We start from the raw sequence: 12,214 nt of genomic DNA, 5'->3' as shown, positions 1-12,214 counted from the left end.
ACCTTTGAGGAAGTTATAAATGAGTATGGGAGATCTCATAAGAATAAGACTATTTTAATACATCCTGAGAAATGTGGTAAAATTAACTGATAATGAGAATGTCTGTGTGTATGTGTTGTGTTTTGTGTGTTTGCTCCCTTCTTAATGAACATTAGAGTATCAGGTTTGTTCATCATGTAATGGAGTATACTCTTCCTACAGTTATTCATCTGCTTTATAGAACTGCTGATAGTTCAAATTATGTAAATTCTAGAGCTAGTTTCTCAACCAGAAGGAAATGTCCAAGTAGGTAATATACCTTTCAAGGAATTAAAGACTGGATACCATATGTTAATATGCTATGGGACAGGAGTCAGTGAAGATTATTGGCTCCATTTTGTCTGTTGTCAGTGAATCATTTCCTTAGAGCATCAGTTAATGAGGCCTTATAAGAGTCCACTAGGTTTACCATAAATGGCAACTCTAACCCTAAACAGCTATATTTCAGAAGATTCTGTTGCTCTCAGGGAAAACTTGGTCAGAGCTTAATGCAAAATAATTGCTACCACAGAAAACTAAATGAAGCCCACACATAGATTAATAATAATAATAATATGTATGAGTGTATTATTTTAATTTACAAAGGACAACAAATAACTTTTATTGCCTGTTAATGGAAGTTTTAAATTCTAAAGTGTTGTCAGTGTTGCCCAAAGACTAACAGTGTCTACAACACAGTGAATTTATTTATATATACTAATTATTTCTCTATGAAATTGCTGCTTTTGTATAAGATATAAATAAGATATAAAGCAGAGAGGCAACCTACAACCTTGGGTCCTTAGAGCCCTTTAGTGGGTGACCTGGACTTCTTTCACACATGGCCATTTGCATTATAAACCTTTTGGGCTGTCTAACAAATTGAGAAGATATGAGTTACATATGAGTTACTTTGGAATGTGTTCTTATATTTACATTTTATGTGTATTTTCTGAAATGTAGAAAGGTTACATTACTTAAATATTAAAATAATGAAATTATACCAGTAAAACTAGATTCAAGAGGAGCTAGAAAATGTTCCAAATTTCTCATGTTGAGTACTAAGAATTTTTATTGACAAAATTTGCTTGTGGTTCAAAATTTGCTAGGGGTTATAAAAGTTTAGGATAGTAAAAAAATTTTGATCACATTCTCTTCTTAGTTAAGCTTATAATCTAAAGAACACTGTCATATTTGCCAGCTAAAGTTTAAAATTTAGACCTATATTTAATTTAACAAATTATTCTCAAGTTTCTCATTTGAACATTATCTTAGGAGCTTCTCTGTCTCTCACTTAATAACAAAACAAAGTTTCGTAATTTTCCTATTTTGGGGAGATAGAGAGTAGTCCTGGCATTTTCTTTGTTTCATAGATTCTGTAAATAATTTGGTCCTTTGCTACTCTCTGATCTTTTATAAGCAGTGAGTGGGAGCAGAGGGCAAGTGTACAGGAGAATAATAATTGGGAAAAAGATGCTGATGTAAGTGACTGGTGTGTTCTGATGGCTAGTATCAATGTGACATCATGTTATAAGGTCTGAGCTTTGCAGCTTCTGCCTTTTGCTGCCCTCACAGAGCTTTGCAACAATCTTCACTTTGAGAAAAATTAGTCTGGTTTGAATCTGAATACCCTTGTGAACTAATGCTATCCCTATGGTTAATTTTACAGTTTGAAATTCATTCCTGAATTTGATTTTAATTACTGTTCTTTTAAATTTTAAATTCCTCATGGGACAACCAGTGTAGTTAAAAATAACAGGGCCCCTCCCAGGTGCAGTAGCTCATGCCTATAATCCCACCCTTTGGGAGGCTGAAATGGGAGGATCATTTGAGGCCGGGAGTTCGAGACCAGCCTGAGCAACACAATGAGACCCATTGCTACAAAAAATTTAAAAATTAACCAGGCATGGTGGCATGTGCCTGTAGTCTCAGCTATTCAGAAGGCCCAACAGCTATGATCATGCCACTGCACTCCAACCTGGGTCAACAGAGTAAGACTCTGTCTCTAAAAAAATCAAACCAAAACAAAACAAAAACAGCAAGAACAAACCTCCTCCAGGAACATGCATAAAGCATACCAGTATTTAGCATGACTATTTCCTGGGCTATAGTAAACATAAAATAGTAATATGTCTCCAACTTTGTATATTCTGAGCTAAGATCAAAGTGAATACACATCTTCTTATACAAAACATCATCCATGAATACTATGTAAATCTCTATGCACATAAACTAGAGAACATATAGGAAATAGACAAGTTCCTGGAAACTCACAACCTCCAAGACTCAACCAGGAAGAAACAGAATTCCTGAATAGACCAATAACAAACAGTGAGATCAAAAAAATCTCACAATGATAAAAATCCCTGGACCAGATGAATTCACTACTGAATTCTGTCAGACCTACAAAGGAGGTACCAATAATATAGAAATTATTCCACATATCAAGAAGTAGGGAATCCTCCCCAACTCATTCTACAAAGGTAGCATCACCTTGATACCAAAGCCAGGAAAGTTCACAACAAAAAAAGAAAACTACAGAACAATATCCCTTACGAGTATAGATGTAAAAATCCTCAGTAAAATACTAACAAAGTAAATTCAATAGCATATCAAAAAAATAATCCACCAGGACCAAAGTGGGCTTCATTCCAGGCATATAAGGATGGTTCAACATATGTCAGTCGATAAATGTAATATGTAAATCAATCAATAAATTATTTACCACATAAAGAAAAGCAAAAACAAAGACCATATGGTGCCCTCAATAGATGCAGAAAAAGCATTCAACAAAATCCAGTACCCTTTTATGATAAAAACAAACTAGGCATAGAAGGAACATATCTCAGAATAATAAAAGTCATATATAACAAACCCACAGCCAACATCATACTGAATGGGGAAAAGTTGAAAGCATTCACCCTAAGAGCTGGAACAAGACAGGATGCCCACTGTCACCACTTCTATTCACTATAGTCCTAGAAGTCCTAACCAGAGCAATCAGACAAGAGAAAACTATTAAGGATATCCAAATCAGGAAGGAAGAGGACTAGCTATCCCTCTTTGCTGACAACATGCTCTTGTATCTGGAAAACACCATAGATTCCACCAAGAATCTCCTGGAATTGATAAATAAATTCAGCAAAGTCTCAGGATACAAAATCAATGTACAGAAATCAGTAGCATTTCTGTATACTAATAACAGTCAAGCTTAGAGTCAAAGACTCAATACCATTCACAGTAGCTGTAAAGAAAATAAAATACCTAGGGATATATTTAAACAAGGAAGTGAAAGATTTCTTCAAGGAGAACTATGAAACTCTAAGGAAAGAAATCACAGAGGATATAAACAAATGGAAAAACATTGCATGTTCATGGATAGGTAGAATAAACATTGTTAAAAGTCCATACTATCCAAGGTGATTTACAAATTCAATGAAGTCCCTATCAAATTACCAAAGTCATACTTTACAGATCTAGAAAAAGTAATTCTATGCTTTGTTTGGAACCAGGAAAGAGCCCAAATAGCCAAAGCAATCTTAAGCAAAAAGAACAAAACCAGACTTCCAACAATACTACAAGTCTGTAGTAACCAAAACAGTATGGTATTAGTACAAAAATAGAGACATAGACCAATGGGATCAAACAGAGAACTGAGATATAAAACCTGCAATCAGTTGTTCATTGACAGAGCAAACAACAGTGTACAAAAGAAACCCTAACCAATAAATGGTGCTGGGAAAATTGGATAGTCACATGCAGAAGAATGAAACAGGACTCCTTCCTCTCACCACTCATGAAAATTAATTCAAAATAGATAAAAGACTTAGATCGAAGAATAGATCATAAGATCGAAGACTTAGATTATAAGAATTCTAGAGGAAAATATAGGTAAAACTCTTCTAAAGATATCAGCCTAGTCTGAGCCCGGCCCCAGGACACGGCGTGGGGCGAGCATGTTAACAGTCGGCAGCGGGAGGGGGGGGGGGGGCAAATGAGCCCTCGCCCTGCCCCGGGAGCTGGAGCCGGAAGGTGACAGGCCTTGTTCACCCCTGCAGTTTTTCTTCCCTAGCTCCCTCTGTTTTTCTTCAGGCACAGCTTGTCTTATGATTCATTGTATGTCAACCCTGGAGCTCCCAGGCCTAAAGGCACTATACAGCCTCTATGGCTAAGGGATATATTAACATACACGTATGTGTGTGTCTATACACATAAATATGTCTATTAAAGTAATATGAAGAGCTTATAAGAATGCAGATTCTGGGGACCCCCCACTCCACCCCCGAGAGTTACTAAATTAGAATCTAGGAGGTCTAGGAATCTATATTTTAAAAGCTAATAAATTTTTTGATGTTCAGAAAAAAAAAAAAAAAAAGATACCAGCCTAGGCAAAGAATTTATGAAAAAGACCCCAATGGCAATCACAGGAACAACAAAAATTAATAAATGGGATTTGATTAAACTAAAAAGCTTCTGCACAGCTAAGGAAACAATCAACAGAGCAAATAGATAACCTACAGAATGGAAGAAAATATTCACAAGCTACACATCCGATAAAGGGCTATTAACCAGAATTTACAAAGAACTCAAATCAGCAAGTAATAAACAACCCTATTAAAAAAATGGGCAAAAGACATGAACAGAAGCTTCTCAAAAGAAGAAAGACAAATAGCCAGTGAACATATGGAAAAATCTCAACATCATTAATCAACATCAGTAATCAACATCAGTTCTCAACATCATTAATCATCAGGGAAATGCAAATTAAAACCACAATGAGATATCACCTTACCCCAGTTAGAATGGCATTTATCACACCTATAATCCTAGCAATCTGGAAGGCGTGGCAGGAAGATCATTTGAGGTCAGGAGTTCGAGACCAGCCTCAGCAAGAGTGAGACCCAGTCTCTACTAAAAATAGAAAGAGGCCGGGCGCGGTGGCTCATGCCTGTAATCCTAGCACTCTGGGAGGCCGAGGCGGGTGGATTGTTCGAGGTCAGGAGTTTGAAACCAGCCTGAGAAAGAGTTAGAAAGAAATTAATTGGCCAACTAATATATAGAGAAAAAATTAGCCGGGCATGGTGGCGCATGCCTGTAGTCTCAGCTACTTGGGAGGCTGAGGCAGAAGGATTGCTTGAGCCCAGGAGTTTGAGGTTGCTGTGAGCTAGGCTGATGCCAGCACTCACTGTAGCCTGGGCAACAAAGTGAGACTCTGTCTCAAAAAAATAAATAAATAAAATAAAATAAAAATAGAAAGAAATTAGCTGGGCAACTAAGAATAGAAAAAAAAAAAAATTAGCTGGGCGTGGTGGCACATGCCTGTAGTCCCAGCTACTTGGGAGGCTAAGGCAGGAGGATTGCTTGAGCCCTGGAGTTTGAGATTGCTGTGAGGTAGGCTGATCCCATGGCACTCTAGCCCAGGCAGCAGAGCAAGAGTCTGTCTCAAAAAAAAAAAAAAAAAAATAGGTGTAAAAACAATAAAGGCAGGTGTGGGTGCAGAAAACAAGGAATGCTTATACACTGTTGGTAAGACTGCAAATTAGTACAACCTCTATGGAAAACATTATGGAGATTCCTCAAAGAGCTAAAAGTAGACCCGCCACCGTTGAGTATTTACCCAAAGAAAGAAAAGACTTTTAATCAAAAAGACACCTGCACTCAAATGTTTATTGCCGCACAATTCACAATTGCAAAGATGTGGAATCAACCCAGGTGCCCATCAATTCATGAGTGGATTAATAAAATGTGGTATATGTATACCACATAAAAAAGCATTTAAAAAGATGAATTAATACCTTTTGCAATATATCTGTACAGAACTGGGGACCATTCTCCCAAGTGAAGTGTCTCTAGAATAGAAAAACAAACAACACTTGTGCTCACTATTAAATAGGAACTAACTGATGAGCACAAATGTGCAGGGAGAGAAGTAAAACTAAAAGGAAATCAACCAGGGGGGAGGGTAGAGGAAGAAAAGGGCAAAAACCTACCTAATGGGTACTATGAACACTATTTGGGAGATGCACACACCTTTAGCTGGAATTCAAGCATTACAAAAGTAATCCATGTAACCTAAAAAACATTTGTACTCCCTTGATATTTTGAAATTTTAAAGTGAATACACATTTTCTTTATAATCAAAAATGTTCAATTATGCAGCTTTACAGAGCCACTCTCACTTTGAATGTGTAAATATTTAAAAGATTTGTATAGAAGGCACTGGATCTGGTAGTGAAGTTAAAAAATAAGAAAAAAAGAAAAAAGAAAAAATAGATTTGTAAATCTTTAAAAATGAGAGTTTCTTGCCAAGGAACAATATTACTTTAACATGTTGTACATGGTCAACACCTCATCCAGTAGCCTGCTATTGTTCACCCTGACAGCAGGTATAGAACTAGAGAGAGTAGTTATTTTGTTTCCTACCAGGAATCTTTTATGCATCTCTCACTTACAGTAAAGCTAATGCCTGTTTTGGAAAGTATTATATTGTGTTGGGAAATTATATCAAGTTATTAGTATTTATGTATGACTCTCTCTTCCTAACTGACTTTTAAATCCTGGAGAAACAACTACATCCTTTTTTATTTTTTTGTTTTTGTTTTTTATTGGACACAGAGTCTCACTCTGTTGTCCAGGCATGAGAGCAGTGGTGTCGTCATATCTCACAGCAACCTCAAACTCCTGGACTCAAGTGATCCTTCTGCCTCAGCCTTCTGAGTAGCTGGGACTACAGATGTGTGCCACCAACACACAGCTGATTTTCTAGAGATGAGATCTCACTATGTTACTCAGGCTGGCCTTGAACTCTTGACCTTAAGCGATTGTCCTGCCTCAACCTCCCAAAGTGCTAGGATTACAGACATGAGCCACTGTACCCAGCTTTATTTTATTTTATTTTTATCCCATTTTATACCTGGTACTGTGCCTGACTTGTAAATTTTCAACAAACATTGGGTATTAATTGAATCTTATTTCAGGCTAATAATCTCCTACTCAAGGAAATATAAGAAGAATCAGCCTGTAAGCGCATAAATACACAGAATTATAATGGAGATTAAAGCAGACATCTTACTATAGCTATTGTTTTTATATTAGATTCTGAAATGTTATAGCAACCATAAGAGACATGTTAGATCACGAATCTGCATAGATTGTAAAATTGCGCACACACACACACACACACACACTGAGTACATGTGAAACAGGTGAAACTTGATAAGCTCTGTGGATTCTGCCAATGTCATTTTCCTGGTTTTGGTATTGTACTATAGGTATTTAAGATGTTACCATAGGGGAATACTGGTGAAGGGGACCTCTCTGTACTATTTTTTCAGGTTCCTATAAATCTTTAATTATTTCAAAATAAAAAGTTAAAGTTCTGGGCCAACATTTTCAGTAATGCAGATAGTGATAAAAAACCTTAAATATTGTTGTGGCCATTTCATAATTTAAATAAATCCTTTTAAAGTGTTTTGAGAAAGGAAAATATCTCTGAGGGGTGCATAGTGAAATCTTATCAGCCTTCATGAATTCCACCACAGGAATTCCACGTGTAGGTGACACTGTTACTAGTGAATGGGAAACTAAGATAGAAGTATCATGTTGGATAAAGAAGAATTCTAGTTCCTTTACACATTATTGTCACAATAATGACACATGGTAATGTCACAATAATACCTGAGTGATATCATTTTTCCTCTATTTTATGGAGTCTTAGTTCACAAACTAGTAGAGTCTAAAGTGTTCTCTGGACTCATTTCTAACTCATTCAATAAGGCCTAAGCTCTTTCTATTTTACCATCCTGCTTCCCTTGGAGAGGTGACCACAAGCACAATAGGCACTGTAAAGCAAATACTGACATGACTGGTTAATAAAAATGCAGTGGAAGAACTAAAAAGTTACTTGAAGAATTGTCAGATTATTGTCAGTAATTAATAGGATCATATGATCCTGATAAGAATACAAGAAATATCTTTATTGGAGTGTTCAGATTATAACAAGCATCACTTAGCAAGTTGAGAAGACTAAAGAAACCCATAAATATACACAGTGTTGGTGAGCCTGAAATGAAAAGTTGTCAACCAGTTCACATAGTCACGACATTGTTAATGTCAGAGGATAAGATAGAAAAACAGGCCGGGCGCTGTGGCTCACGCCTGTAATCCTAGCTCTTGGGAGGCCGAGGCGGGCGGATTGCTCAAGGTCAGGAGTTCGAAACCAGCCTGAGCAAGAGCGAGACCCCGTCTCTACTATAAATAGAAAGAAATTAATTGGCCAACTGATATATATATATAAAATTAGCCGGGCATGGTGGCACATGCCTGTAGTCCCAGCTACCCGGGAGGCTGAGGCAGAAGGATCACTTGAGCCCAGGAGTTTGAGGTTGCTGTGAGCTAGGCTGACGCCACGGCACTCACTCTAGCCTGGGCAACAAAGCGAGACTCTGTCTCAAAAAAAAAAAAAAAAAAAAAAAAAGATAAACAATCCAAAGCCAAACAAACTTGATTAATCTTCTAATATACTCTCCAGGCTTAAGAATGAGGGTATTTAATCAGAGATTACATCAAAATGCAGTAGATTACCTCATTTTGGGGGTACTTAGAGCAGTTGTAACATCCCCTAACTCTGGTAACATCTAAGTTAAGTTTTTCAGAGCTCATACATGGGCTGCTTGTGAGGCAAACAAGTAAGTGGTTGGGCTAGAGAATAACATGGCTACCGTGTAAAGCACGCTCCAAAAGATAGGACTGTATTGGCTATGTAAAGAGCAAAAATAAGAGGCAGAATGTTAAAAGCAGAGGGAAGAACATGTGCATACATAGGCCCTGATGCAAGAAAGGACTGAAAGACAGGTGTGACCTGACATAGTATTAATAAATGAGGGAAGAGAATGTTTCAGATGCGTTTTAAAAGATAATGCAGGGCCTTGTAGGCATTTTTAAAGAGTTTAGATTTTACTCTAAGTACAACAGGAAGCCTTGAAAGTGTCATAAAAAGAGCATGATGATCCAATTTGTGTTTTTAGAGGATTACTGTTGCAGTTTGTGTGCATTCAGATGAGGCGGTCAAATGGGACTGCCAGTCCTTCTCCCAGGTTTCTCTGCCTGGAATGCCTGTGTTTCATAATGCTACTTGTCTTATGAAATTGAAAACCTAACCCAGATGTCTGCTTCTTCACAGTCTCCTCTGATTCCTTCTGCTCAAGTCTTAGCATAATACTTTGTTTTGTCTCCTTACTAGATAAGCTACTTGAGAGGCAGGGCCTTGTATGTTTATCTCAGTTTCCTCAAGAACTTAGCAGAATGATAAGCATTTGATGAATGTTTGCCAAATTAAATTAAATCTGCTTAAATTGATTATTGCTTCTGTTGAATGTAAACACCCTGAAGACAGGACTGTGTTTTGTTAATACTTGTATTCCTAGCATCCAGGACAGTAGTAGGCATTCAACAGATATCGAATCAATGAATGGATATTTGATATAGTTGTAGAATACAGTAGAGTCAGAGAACATGCATGTTTACTTGACTCACTTGAATTCAGCTGTCTATTCAGGAGACAGAAAATTTTTAACATCTGTGATTCTGCCTGCCCTTTGGCTCAGTCATGCCCTATGCGCCACGCAGGGATAGAGAACCTGTGGCCTTGGGGCCACATGTGGCTTTCTGGATCCTTAAGTGCAGAATTTTGACTGAATCCAAATATTACAGAACAAATCCTTTTAATAAAGATATTTGTTCTGTGAAATTTGGATTCAGTTGAGGGTCCACACTTGGGGATCTGGAGGGCCACATGGGGCCTTGAGACCACAGGTTCCCCATCCCTGCTGGAGATGCCCTTGTGTATCTGCTATTCCCACGTTTGTTTGTTTTTTTTCTTTCTCATTGACAGGAGCCCAGTGGCCCCAAATTAGGCTACACAAACTGTGGCTCTAATATTTTAAAGAAAAGTAGTTTTTTGTTTGTTTTTTTTTTGGCACAATATGACCACTAACTGTAGCCAGCTTGCTTCAGCCACATTCATCTGAACAAATAGACATCTCTATTCCAGTGCTGGAGGAAAACGTAGTTATGTTGCATCTATTGAGAGATGGTAGTATTCTATACTTATGGACATTGTAAGGGGCTTTCAAAGATAATTTCAACTATATGCTGTCTTTTCCTTGCCTGCTGACCAGCTGTAACTCTTCTACAGTGGAAACAACACTGCACTTAAAAGACCTATTAAGGCCAGGCACAGTGGCTCACACCTGTAATCCTAGCTCTCTGGGAGGCCAAGGCAGGAGGATCGCTCAAGGTCAGGAATTTGAAACCAGCCTGAACAAGAGCAAGACCCTGTCTTACTAAATATAGAAAGAAATTAATTGGCCAACTAAAAATATATAGAAAAAATTAACAGGGCATGATGGCGTGTGCCTGTAGTCCTGGCAACTTGGGAGGCTAAGGCAGAAGGATTGCTTGAGTCCAGGAGTTTGAGGTTGCTGTGAGGTAGGCTGACACCATGGCACTCTGGCCCAGGCAACAGAGTGAGACCTCTGTATCAAAAAAAAAAAAAAAGAAACCTGTTGAAATCGGTGTTTTTGCTGCACACCATTTATGTGACCTTTCTAAATCTCAGTTTTGTAGTCTGTGCAGTGGTGAAAATACTAACTTCACAGTGTTGTCATTAAGATTTTAATAAGGGGCCAGGCGCGGTGGCTTACGCCTGTAATCCTAGCACTCTGGGAGGCCGAGGCGGGCGGATTGCTCCAGGTCAGGAGTTTGAAACCAGCCTGAACAAGAGTTAGAAAGAAATTAATTGGCCAACTAATATATATAGAAAAAATTAGCCGGGCATGGTGGCGCATGCCTGTAGTCCCAGCTACTGGGGAAGCTGAGGCAGTAGGATTGCTTGAGCCCAGGAGTTTGAGGTTGCTGTGAGCTAGGCTGATGCCACAGCACTCACTCTAGCCTGGGCAACAAAGCGAGACTCTGTCTCAAAAAAAACAAACAAAAAAATTTTTAATAAGGTACTTGTGAGAATGATTTGTAAATTATAAAGCATGGTGTAAATTTAAGTGGTTTTACATCAGTGACACTGCATTTGTTTATAATTACCTCATTTTTCTTCATTCTTTTATTCTATTCAACATTACTTCCGTATTAATAGAACTTCTTTTATGTCCTTTCTATTGCTTTGTCCTGTTAAGGCAATAAGAAAATGTTATTTTCCTTTTTTATTGGCCTTATTAGGAGGCATTGAGAAGCTTTGATATACTGTATTGCCAGGCAGTTTACCTAGTGGGCTGAGTGAGTGCCTGGAAGGGAAGACATTGATGCCAGCCCACACTTTTGGCTGAGTGAGCAACCATGCTGCCTCACAGCGCCTCAGGTCCTGGGGCACCTGACCATGGGGGCACTCCTGAGTTGCTTCAATCTCTTGATATATATGTGCCATATAATGACATTTTGGTCAACAATGGACTGCATATACAATAGTGGTCCCGTAAGCTTATAATACCATATTTTTACTGTACCTTTTCTATGTTGAGATATGTTTAGATACACAAATACTTAACCATTGCATTACACATGCCTACAGCATTCAGTACAGGAATGTGCTGTAAAATGTTTATATCTCAGGAGCAATAATATATAGGTATATAGTAGGCTATACCATCTATGTTTGTTTCAGTACATTGTATGTCTACACAATGACAAAATGATGCATTTCTCATAATGTATCCCTGTCAAGTGATGCATGAGTTAATGGTGAAAACAGGTAAAGCTCTGAAGCTTCTTCAGCTTATTCTCTTTATTTGGTCTCTATCTTTTGCCAATTCAAGTCTTCAAAAGATAGGTGTAATTTAATTTTTTATTCTCTACCAATGTCACTGAAATCCCCAGGAAAAGCAGGGAAGTCAAACGTGTGCATTTCTTCCCCTGTGTTGCATCTACGTATCACTGAAGTGGAGCAATTTCTTTTGCAGTAAATAATCTGTCCTTGGCCGGGCATGGTGGCTCACGCCTGTAATCCTAGCACTCTGGGAGGCCGAGGGGGGAGGATTACTCAAGGTCAGGTGTTCAAAACCAGCCTGAGCAAGAGTGAGACCCCGTCTCTACTAAAAATAAAAAGAAATAAATAGAAAAAATATATAGAACTAAAAATATATAGAAAAAATTAGCCAGGCATGGTGGCACATGCCTGTAGTCCCAG

At 38.1% G+C, this 12,214-nt stretch overlaps 1 protein-coding gene across 6 annotated transcripts in view; it reads left to right on the top strand.

Moving 5' to 3' along the window:
• The window catches only part of TTBK2 (tau tubulin kinase 2), a 148,896-nt gene that overhangs the window by 83,487 nt on the left and 53,195 nt on the right, over positions 1-12,214 (top strand). The window lies entirely within an intron of this gene.

This window comes from Microcebus murinus, chromosome 6 (genome assembly GCF_040939455.1).
Source record: "Microcebus murinus isolate Inina chromosome 6, M.murinus_Inina_mat1.0, whole genome shotgun sequence".
In the NCBI taxonomy this organism is placed as follows: Eukaryota; Metazoa; Chordata; class Mammalia; order Primates; family Cheirogaleidae; genus Microcebus; species Microcebus murinus.
The sequence above is the reverse complement of the archived record's forward strand: the minus strand, read 5'-3'. Positions and strand labels throughout refer to the sequence as shown.